Source organism: Rhinichthys klamathensis, unplaced genomic scaffold (assembly GCF_029890125.1).
Source record: "Rhinichthys klamathensis goyatoka isolate OS25496 unplaced genomic scaffold, OSU_Roscu_1.1 h1tg000204l_1, whole genome shotgun sequence".
Taxonomy (NCBI): domain Eukaryota; kingdom Metazoa; phylum Chordata; class Actinopteri; order Cypriniformes; family Leuciscidae; genus Rhinichthys; species Rhinichthys klamathensis.
Window position 1 is genome coordinate 109696 of NW_026606729.1, and position 9176 is coordinate 118871.

The window sequence follows — 9176 nt, forward strand, 5'->3', positions numbered from 1 at the left end:
TGCTCATTTTGTGGTAGTATTGTTGAAGAAACAGCTGCCCGGTTTTTTTGTGAAAACATTTAGGGTTGATTTAAGTTGTTATATTTTATGTGACCCACAGTTTTATCCTTAGGCTATAACGATATAATTTTTTATTTAGAAACCCCCAAATCGTCATCTCTTGAATATGTTGTTAATTTCTTTATTTTATACCTTATACCCAAAAAGTTTTTCCTTTAAGTTTTCCTCTTTTTCTAGATGAATTTACCTCTCGTTTCATCCCTCAGACTTATAAGAACAACATTTTTTTAATGTATTATGAAGAACTATTTAAAGATATTTAGCCTTGTTATTGTTCTTTTTTCCTGTGTATAAATATCATATTATGATGTACACAAACCAATGATCTTTATGTTTTCTGTTTTGTCATCATGATTGTTCATTGTTAGATACAACTATGGTATCTTTCCATGATCTTGTGTGTAATAAGTTTATATTATATGAGCGACAGGTGCACTAACACTTCATAACATCAGTAACTCGACAGCACAACCTAGAACAGTTTTCCTCAGCGTTTGTAATGTCTGCACGAAAGAGACGGGCCGCTGCTCGAAGATCTCCTTTGGAGAAAACTGTTGATTTTATACTCGAAAAATTTAAGTATCGCTCCTTAAAAATGAATATTATCTCAGAATGAATTGCATTGTTCGCCCACCCCAAAACTTAAACAAAATAATAATATTAAATGCTGACCAATACTTATTGGTCAATACATATATTACTTTTTTATAATACTAAAAATGATATAATTTAATAAAACAAGCTAAATGTAATTTGTTTTCTCATATGACATACTTATGCATGAATACATTTATATTGATAAATGCAGTGAAACATCTCAATTGTTAGTCAAGCAATGAATTAATGCATACATTAATTAAATAATTATATTTTATATACTGACAACAATAAGAAACATGAATAAATGAGTAAAAGAACAAATAAAAGTAACCATCACAATAAAGAAATGCATATACAATTCAACAACACATGAAACAAATCTTTATTCAAACTACAAGCATGTATTTACAGGCGCTGAGCCCCACATCTACTGCCATCTCAATACAGCGGTTCCCATTCTGCGGCTTTACTCTGATGAATTCACCAGAGGTGACCGTGCCTTCGTGCCGGAGCTTGTTGCTGTGCTGCGCTTCACAATCTGAGGCGATAAGAGCAGATGGAGAGATGGAGCGTCTCATAAGGGCAGAAGGAGTGATGGAGGGTCTCATCCATGGCACCACTTCCAGGATTCAGCTCTGGGCTCCTCATCCTCAGTGCTCACACCAGTCTGCAGACTTCAGATCCTAGAAAAATGCACAAACATTATACAAAAGCAGTCATTTTAACAGCACAATATCATTTGATTTATGTATTAAAAATAACAAAAATGACCTTTAAATTTGAGTAAAATCCCTAAAACCTTTTTTTCCCAACAAATCAATCAATCAATCAACATTTATTTATACAGCCCTTTACAACACTCAAGGTGAACCAAAGTGCTTTCCAAAAAACAAAAAACAACAACAACAATACAATGCAAAATATGAAAATAAAACATATAATCAAGATATATCTCTCTAAGTTGTCCTCAGACGAGCCTTCCATCGTTGCCTCCAGGCATCCCGATTGCTCCATATATAATAAATGTATGTCACAAAGAAAAAACACAGAATGACTCAACAAATGCTATGATATAAAAGCCAGTCTAAATAAATAAGTCTTAAGCTTAGCTTTAAAAGGGCCTAAGTCAGTGATTGTTCGTAAATCGGCAGGTAGCTTGTTCCAAAGTCTTGGCCCAGCTACAGAAAAGGTCCGGTCACCCCAGAGTCTGTACCTTGTCCTTGGGACTTCCAGCAAAAGTTGATTTGTTGATCTAAGAGTCCTGTTCGATTCTCGCAAAGTTAGCATCTCAGTTACGTACGGTGGAGCAAGGCCGTTGAGAGCTTTAAAAACAAACAATAAAATCTTAAAATCAACTCTTAAAGAAACTGGACGCCAGTGGAGCGAAGAAAGAATTGGAGTTATGTGCTCACATTTGCGTGTATTAGTGAAAAGACGAGCTGCTGCGTTCTGCACCAGCTGAAGGCGCCTGAGTGATGACTGTGAGATTCCCACGTAAAGCGCGTTACAGTAGTCTAATCTTGAGCTAATAAAAGCATGAATAGCTTTCTCAAGATCCGAACGATTTAAAAATGGTTTGACCTTGGCCAATAGACGCAGCTGAAAAAACTTGCTTTTACCACACTGTCAATTTGTTTATCAAATTTCAGGCTACTATCAAAAGTCACACCGAGATTTCTGACAGTCGGTCTAAATTTTGAAATGAATGTATTAGGGTCAGAGTTTGCAGACTCACCAAATAAAATATATTCGGTCTTATCTTCGTTCAAATTAAGGAAATTTTTTTCTAACCATAATTTAATGTCGTCAATGCAATCAATTAGTGACCCAAATGCATCACCATTTATTGGACTCATCGGCAAATAAATCTGCAAATCATCAGCATAGCAATGATAAGCTATGTTCTGCCTGGCTATGATGGACCCAAGGGGCAGCATATAGAGCGAAAATAAAACCGGTCCAAGAATAGAGCCTTGTGGCACCCCGCAGGAAAGAGAAGTAGTAGAAGAGGACGAATTCCCAATCACTACAGAATAGTTTCTATTAGTCAAATAAGACGAAAACCACTGAAACGCAGTACCCTTAATGCCAACATAGTGATTAAGGCGAGACAGAAGGATTGCATGGTCCACTGAATCAAAGGCCGCCGTAAGATCAAGAAGCACTAAAATAACGGGGCTCTTAGCATCAACAAACCGGGCAATATCGTTGTGTACCTTTAACAGTGCAGACTCAGTACTATGGCGCGATCTAAATCCTGATTGAAATTTCTCAAACAGAGAGTTATTTTCTAAAAAAGAATGTAATTGGAAAAAAAACAACTTTTTCTAACACTTTTGAGAGAAAAGGCAAGTGAGAAACTGGTCTGAAATTAGACAGAACTGAGGGATCCCGATTCGTTTTTTTTAAGAAAAGGCCTAACCACAGCATGTTTGAACTCAGATCCTGAGCTAAGACATTTATTAATAAAAACCAACAAGAAAGGCCGAACTGTGCTAAAAACCTCTTTTAGCAATTTAGTTGGAATAAAGTCCATTGGACAATTTGTACTTTTCATTTGTTGCACTACTTCGTTAAAAAAATGATAGTGAGACTGGTTCAAACTGAACAGAACAAACTGAACTGGTTCAAACAAATGCTGCCATCATCTTTCCTTGCAGGTCCTGCTCCACCACAAAAGCTCTGCAGCAAATGCACAGAAATCAAGAGTCAGAAAAGTGCTGTAATTTCTATGTTTGAAATTACAATAATTCAAATAAACTACAATTTAAGATTTAATAGATGTTGTTATCCATTTCTGTAGTACACTCACTCAAAGCCTTTGATGACAGCATTCAGCATCATGAGCCTCTCTCCACCGGATACACACACGCGTGTTCTTCTGTCCCTGTAACATCCAGACGAGATTCACATTAACGTTACCTCTGGGATTTATGAGCTCAACACTAGCCTACATACTGGTTGTAGCTGATGTGTTAACTCACTTTTTATCCAACTTAAATGTTCCTCAATTTATCAACAGTAATAAGGGACATATAAAATATATAACATGTTTAGTTACTTTATAGATTTGTTTATTTACCTTATTTACAGCACATTTGTCTAATATAAACAGTGTTGACAACAGTGAATTATCCTACATAATAGCACACATACATCACTTTTTCATGTTGTCATGTGCTCATCTGCAATACTTTCCTTTCAGATGTAAATAGACATTTTAAATAAGCGTGTTTAAGATGTATATGGTTATGTAAATCCACTTTAGAGACGTATAACGTTACGTGTGCTTACTGGAGCTCCCCTGTTAGCTAGCTATACATAATAAAACATGTTTTTACAGCAAAATCACAACTGTACTATACTGTCTAACTCCTTTACACCTTCACCAGTTAAAACGTTTACTCTACAGTAGTTTAACACATATGATTTAAACACCGGAACACGGTTAAGGAACCGTGTTTACTCACATTTGAAACCCCCGCGCCGCTGATCTCCGCGATGTTTGATAATGACGTATACTCTCGCGTGGCCTCCTGGGATAGAAGAGTGTCCATCGGACGAGCACTCGAAAATCGGGCCGGAAGCAGTAACCCATCCGGGAACTTCTCGCCTACTCTTTTATGAATACTGATGTTTCGAACGTACTGCTTCTTTCACGTACTGTTTTCTCCTACTATATAGTAGGAAAGTAGGCATATTCGAACGCACTATTAGTATACATACGTCAGAATCTTGCAAGAATTAGTACGTCACCCAGGTAATTCTCGCCTACTCTTTTATGATTCGTACATACTTTTAACTCGCCTACTCTTTTTCCCATACTATATAGTAGGGAAGTATGCGGTTTCGAACGCAGCCCTGGTGATTGTGGACGAGTGGGCGATGAGTGGGCGGGTCCTGGTGATTGTGGACGAGTGGGCGACGAGTGGGCGGGTCCTGGTGATTGTGGACGAGTGGGCGACGAGTGGCCGGGTCCTGGTGATTGTGAACGAGTGGGCGGGTCCTGGTGATTGTGAACGAGTGGGCGGGTCCTGGTGATTTTGGACGAGTGGGCGACGAGTGGGCGGGTCCTGGTGATTGTGGACGAGTGGGCGGGTCCTGGCGATTGTGGACGAGTGGGCGGGTCCTGGTGATTTTGGACGAGTGGGCGACGAGTGGGCGGGTCCTGGTGATTGTGGACAAGTGGGCGGGTCCTGGTGATTGTGGATGAGTGGGCTGGTCCTGGTGATTGTGGACGAGTGGGCGGGTCCTGGTGATTGTGGACGAGTGGGCGGGTCCTGGTGATTGTGAACGAGTGGGCAGGTCCTGGTGATTGTGGACGAGTGGGCGGGTCCTGGTGATTGTGAACGAGTGGGCGGGTCCTGGTGATTGTGGACAAGTGGGCGGGTCCTGGTGATTTTGGACGAGTGGGCGACGAGTGGGTGGGTCCTGGTGATTTTGGACGAGTGGCGATGAGTGGGCGGGTCCTGGTGATTGTGGACGAGTGGGCGGGTCCTGGTGATTGTGAATGAGTGGGGGGGTCCTGGTGATTGTGAACGAGTGGGCGGGTCCTGGTGATTGTGGACAAGTGGGCGGGTCCTGGTGATTGTGAATGAGTGGGCGGGTCCTGGTGATTGTGGACAAGTGGGCGGGTCCTGGTGATTGTGAACGAGTGGGCGGGTCCTGGTGATTGTGGACGAGTGGGCGGGTCCTGGTGATTGTGAATGAGTGGGCGGGTCCTGGTGATTGTGGACGAGTGGGCGGGTCCTGGTGATTGTGAACGAGTGGGCGGGTCCTGGTGATTGTGGACGAGTGGGCGGGTCCTGGTGATTGTGGACGAGTGGGCGGGTCCTGGTGATTGTGGACAAGTGGGCGGGTCCTGGTGATTGTGAACGAGTGGGCGGGTCCTGGTGATTGTGGACGAGTGGGGGGTCCTGGTGATTGTGGACAAGTGGGCGGGTCCTGGTGATTGTGAACGAGTGGGCGGGTCCTGGTGATTGTGGACGAGTGGGGGTTCCTGGTGATTGTGGACGAGTGGGCGGGTCCTGGTGATTGTGAATGAGTGGGGGGGTCCTGGTGATTGTGAACGAGTGGGCTGGTCCTGGTGATTTTGGACGAGTGGGCGGGTCCTGGTGATTGTGAATGAGTGGGGGGGTCCTGGTGATTGTGAATGAGTGGGCGGGTCCTGGTGATTGTGAACGAGTGGGCGGGTCCTGGTGATTGTGAATGAGTGGGGGGGTCCTGGTGATTGTGGACGAGTGGGCGGGTCCTGGTGATTGTGGACGAGTGGGCGGGTCCTGGTGATTGTGAACGAGTGGGCTGGTCCTGGTGATTTTGGACAAGTGGGCGGGTCCTGGTGATTGTGAATGAGTGGGGGGGTCCTGGTGATTGTGAATGAGTGGGCGGGTCCTGGTGATTGTGAACGAGTGGGCGGGTCCTGGTGATTGTGAATGAGTGGGGGGGTCCTGGTGATTGTGGACGAGTGGGCGGGTCCTGGTGATTGTGAACGAGTGGGCGGGTCCTGGTGATTGTGGACGAGTTGGCGGGTCCTGGTGATTGTGAACGAGTGGGGGGGTCCTGGTGATTTTGGACGAGTGGGTGGGTCCTGGTGATTGTGAATGAGTGGGGGGGTCCTGGTGATTTTGGACGAGTGGGTGGGTCCTGGTGATTGTGAATGAGTGGGCGGGTCCTGGTGATTGTGAACGAGTGGGCGGTTCCTGGTGATTGTGAATGAGTGGGGGGGTCCTGGTGATTGTGGACGAGTGGGCGGCTCCTGGTGATTTTGGACGAGTGGGCGGGTCCTGGTGATTGTGAACGAGTGGGCGGGTCCTGGTGATTGTGAATGAGTGGGGGGTCCTGGTGATTGTGGACGAGTGGGAGGGTCCTGGTGATTGTGGACGAGTGGGCGGGTCCTGGTGATTGTGAACGAGTGGGCGGGTCCTGGTGATTTTGGACGAGTGGGCGGGTCCTGGTGATTGTGAATGAGTGGGGGGGTCCTGGTGATTGTGGACGAGTGGGCGGCTCCTGGTGATTTTGGACGAGTGGGCGGGTCCTGGTGATTGTGAATGAGTGGGGGGTCCTGGTGATTGTGGACGAGTGGGCGGGTCCTGGTGATTGTGAATGAGTGGGGGGTCCTGGTGATTGTGGACGAGTGGGCGGGTCCTGGTGATTGTGAATGAGTGGGGGGTCCTGGTGATTGTGGACGAGTGGGCGGGTCCTGGTGATTGTGGACGAGTGGGCGGGTCCTGGTGATTGTGAACGAGTGGGCGGGTCCTGGTGATTTTGGACGAGTGGGCGGGTCCTGGTGATTGTGAATGAGTGGGCGGGTCCTGGTGATTGTGGACGAGTGGGCGGGTCCTGGTGATTGTGAACGAGTGGGCGGGTCCTGGTGATTGTGGATGAGTTGGCGGGTCCTGGTGATTGTGAACGAGTGGGCGGGTCCTGGTGATTGTGGACGAGTGGGCGGGTCCTGGTGATTGTGAATGAGTGGGGGGGTCCTGGTGATTGTGAACGAGTGGGCGGGTCCTGGTGATTGTGAACGAGTGGGCGGGTCCTGGTGATTGTGAATGAGTGGGGGGGTCCTGGTGATTGTGGACGAGTGGGCGGGTCCTGGTGATTGTGGACGAGTGGGCGGGTCCTGGTGATTGTGAACGAGTGGGCGGGTCCTGGTGATTGTGAATGAGTGGGGGGTCCTGGTGATTGTGGACGAGTGGGCGGGTCCTGGTGATTGTGAACGAGTGGGCGGGTCCTGGTGATTTTGGACGAGTGGGCGGGTCCTGGTGATTGTGAATGAGTGGGCGGGTCCTGGTGATTGTGGACGAGTGGGCGGGTCCTGGTGATTGTGAACGAGTGGGCGGGTCCTGGTGATTGTGGACGAGTGGGCGGGTACTGGTGATTGTGAACGAGTGGGCGGGTCCTGGTGATTTTGGACGAGTGGGCGGGTCCTGGTGATTGAGTGATGATTGGGGCTGTGACGTGTGGCTGACTCTGTCACAATTAGATCATCAGATCATACGAATGTATGCATCATAATGCACATGATAGGAAAAAAATCAATAGTTCATTCAGATTACTTGGGGTCATCTGCCCAGATATTTTATAATACGGCCCTCAGCCTCGTCCTGCTCGCCACAGGGACTAAAAACATTTGAGGAAAATCAATGTAAATTTTTGAAGTCAGCTAATGTGATGTTCTCTCAAATTTTTCAGTTGTATTGACAATTCAACATTCAAGTTAGGAAGATGGCCAGGCAAGTGTGAGGAGATGGGGTGGTGGAGGGATGCTGAAAACTGTCGAGGAATATGGGTCGACTGCGTATATTTATAGGCCTTACTCATGCTGATTGAGTGGACCTGTTGATTACTGATTGCTGACAGCTGGTTGAAATGACTTGATTGTTTGATCATTAGAACGTGCTCCACCGAACCTTGTTAATAAAACATCATTTAAAATCCATGGTGAACAGCAAATCTTCAGAGCAGGTCTCGGTAGAAACTAGTGTTACATTGTTCAACACTACCCTTAAAAAGGCAAAAGCAGTCTTCCAATCTCTTCCAAATCAAGATATTAGCACTAAAATCATGATCCGAGTAAATATATTTTTCTTCAATAACGCCCATATATAGGCTTGCAAATGCACTCGCCACAAACCCTTTGTTGAATAAAAAACATTCTGGAACAATTCAATAATTGTGGGAAAGTACAGGTGTCCATGCTAACATTACATTATAAATATTCATAAATGTTGTAGTTCATCATAATTAAACATATATTACAAAAAATACTCAAGAATAGTTACCTTTATTAAAGGTACGCTTGTTTGTACATTTCTGAATTAAAAAATCCATAGCAGTCCATCTAAGCAAATGAGTTTTACTTCTCAGCTGCTGGTGGATTCTCTGAAATTGCTTTATTATCATATAAATGTCAAGGAATAACATGCATCTCAGCACTATGACACATGAGCAGACGTAAAAACACTCTGAGTGAGTGAACGGATCTCGTTCCTCGGGGAGTTTCTGCTGCGGCGGATAACTTGCTGGTTATAAACCGGTTTATGCTGACTCACTAGTTCTTCGATTTACAAAGTCTGAAGTTCATTTCTCTTATATATTTGGCTGGGGATCCATAAAAATGCAACATGTAAAACCAATTTTTTGTGAAAAAATGAATTCCAGGGCTAGTGAATCATGCGCACTTATGAATAGATCCTATTAGTCAGGAGTCCTACAGTACGGTGTGAGCAGAGAGTTTAATACAAACTGAATAAATCTGTTGACATTGCCATTATAATGCAAAATATTATTTAAATGTGCTATATACAAGAAAATCAACTAAAAGAATAATTGAAAATTCTGTGGTTATTTGCTCACTTTTATGTAATTAAAACCCAAATGCATTTTTATTCTTTAAAAGACAAAAGGTGCTTTTTCCCAAGGACCGCATCTCTGAAGCAGAAGATAGAAGCACACAGGCTTTCCATGACGGTGAATACGGTATAATTGTCACACTCACAGAAGGTAACAGTCAGAAG

The 9176-nt window shown here is 44.8% G+C and overlaps 1 long non-coding RNA gene across 1 annotated transcript; it reads right to left on the reverse strand.

The window, feature by feature from the left end:
• Positions 1-912: 912 nt before the first annotated feature.
• Positions 913-3553, reverse strand: LOC130096655 (uncharacterized). Its single transcript, XR_008808210.1, has 3 exons — positions 3473-3553; positions 3294-3340; positions 913-1459 (listed from the first exon to the last, which is right to left on the reverse strand). It is a non-coding gene; the product is annotated as an uncharacterized LOC130096655 (long non-coding RNA).
• Positions 3554-9176: the final 5623 nt, after the last annotated feature.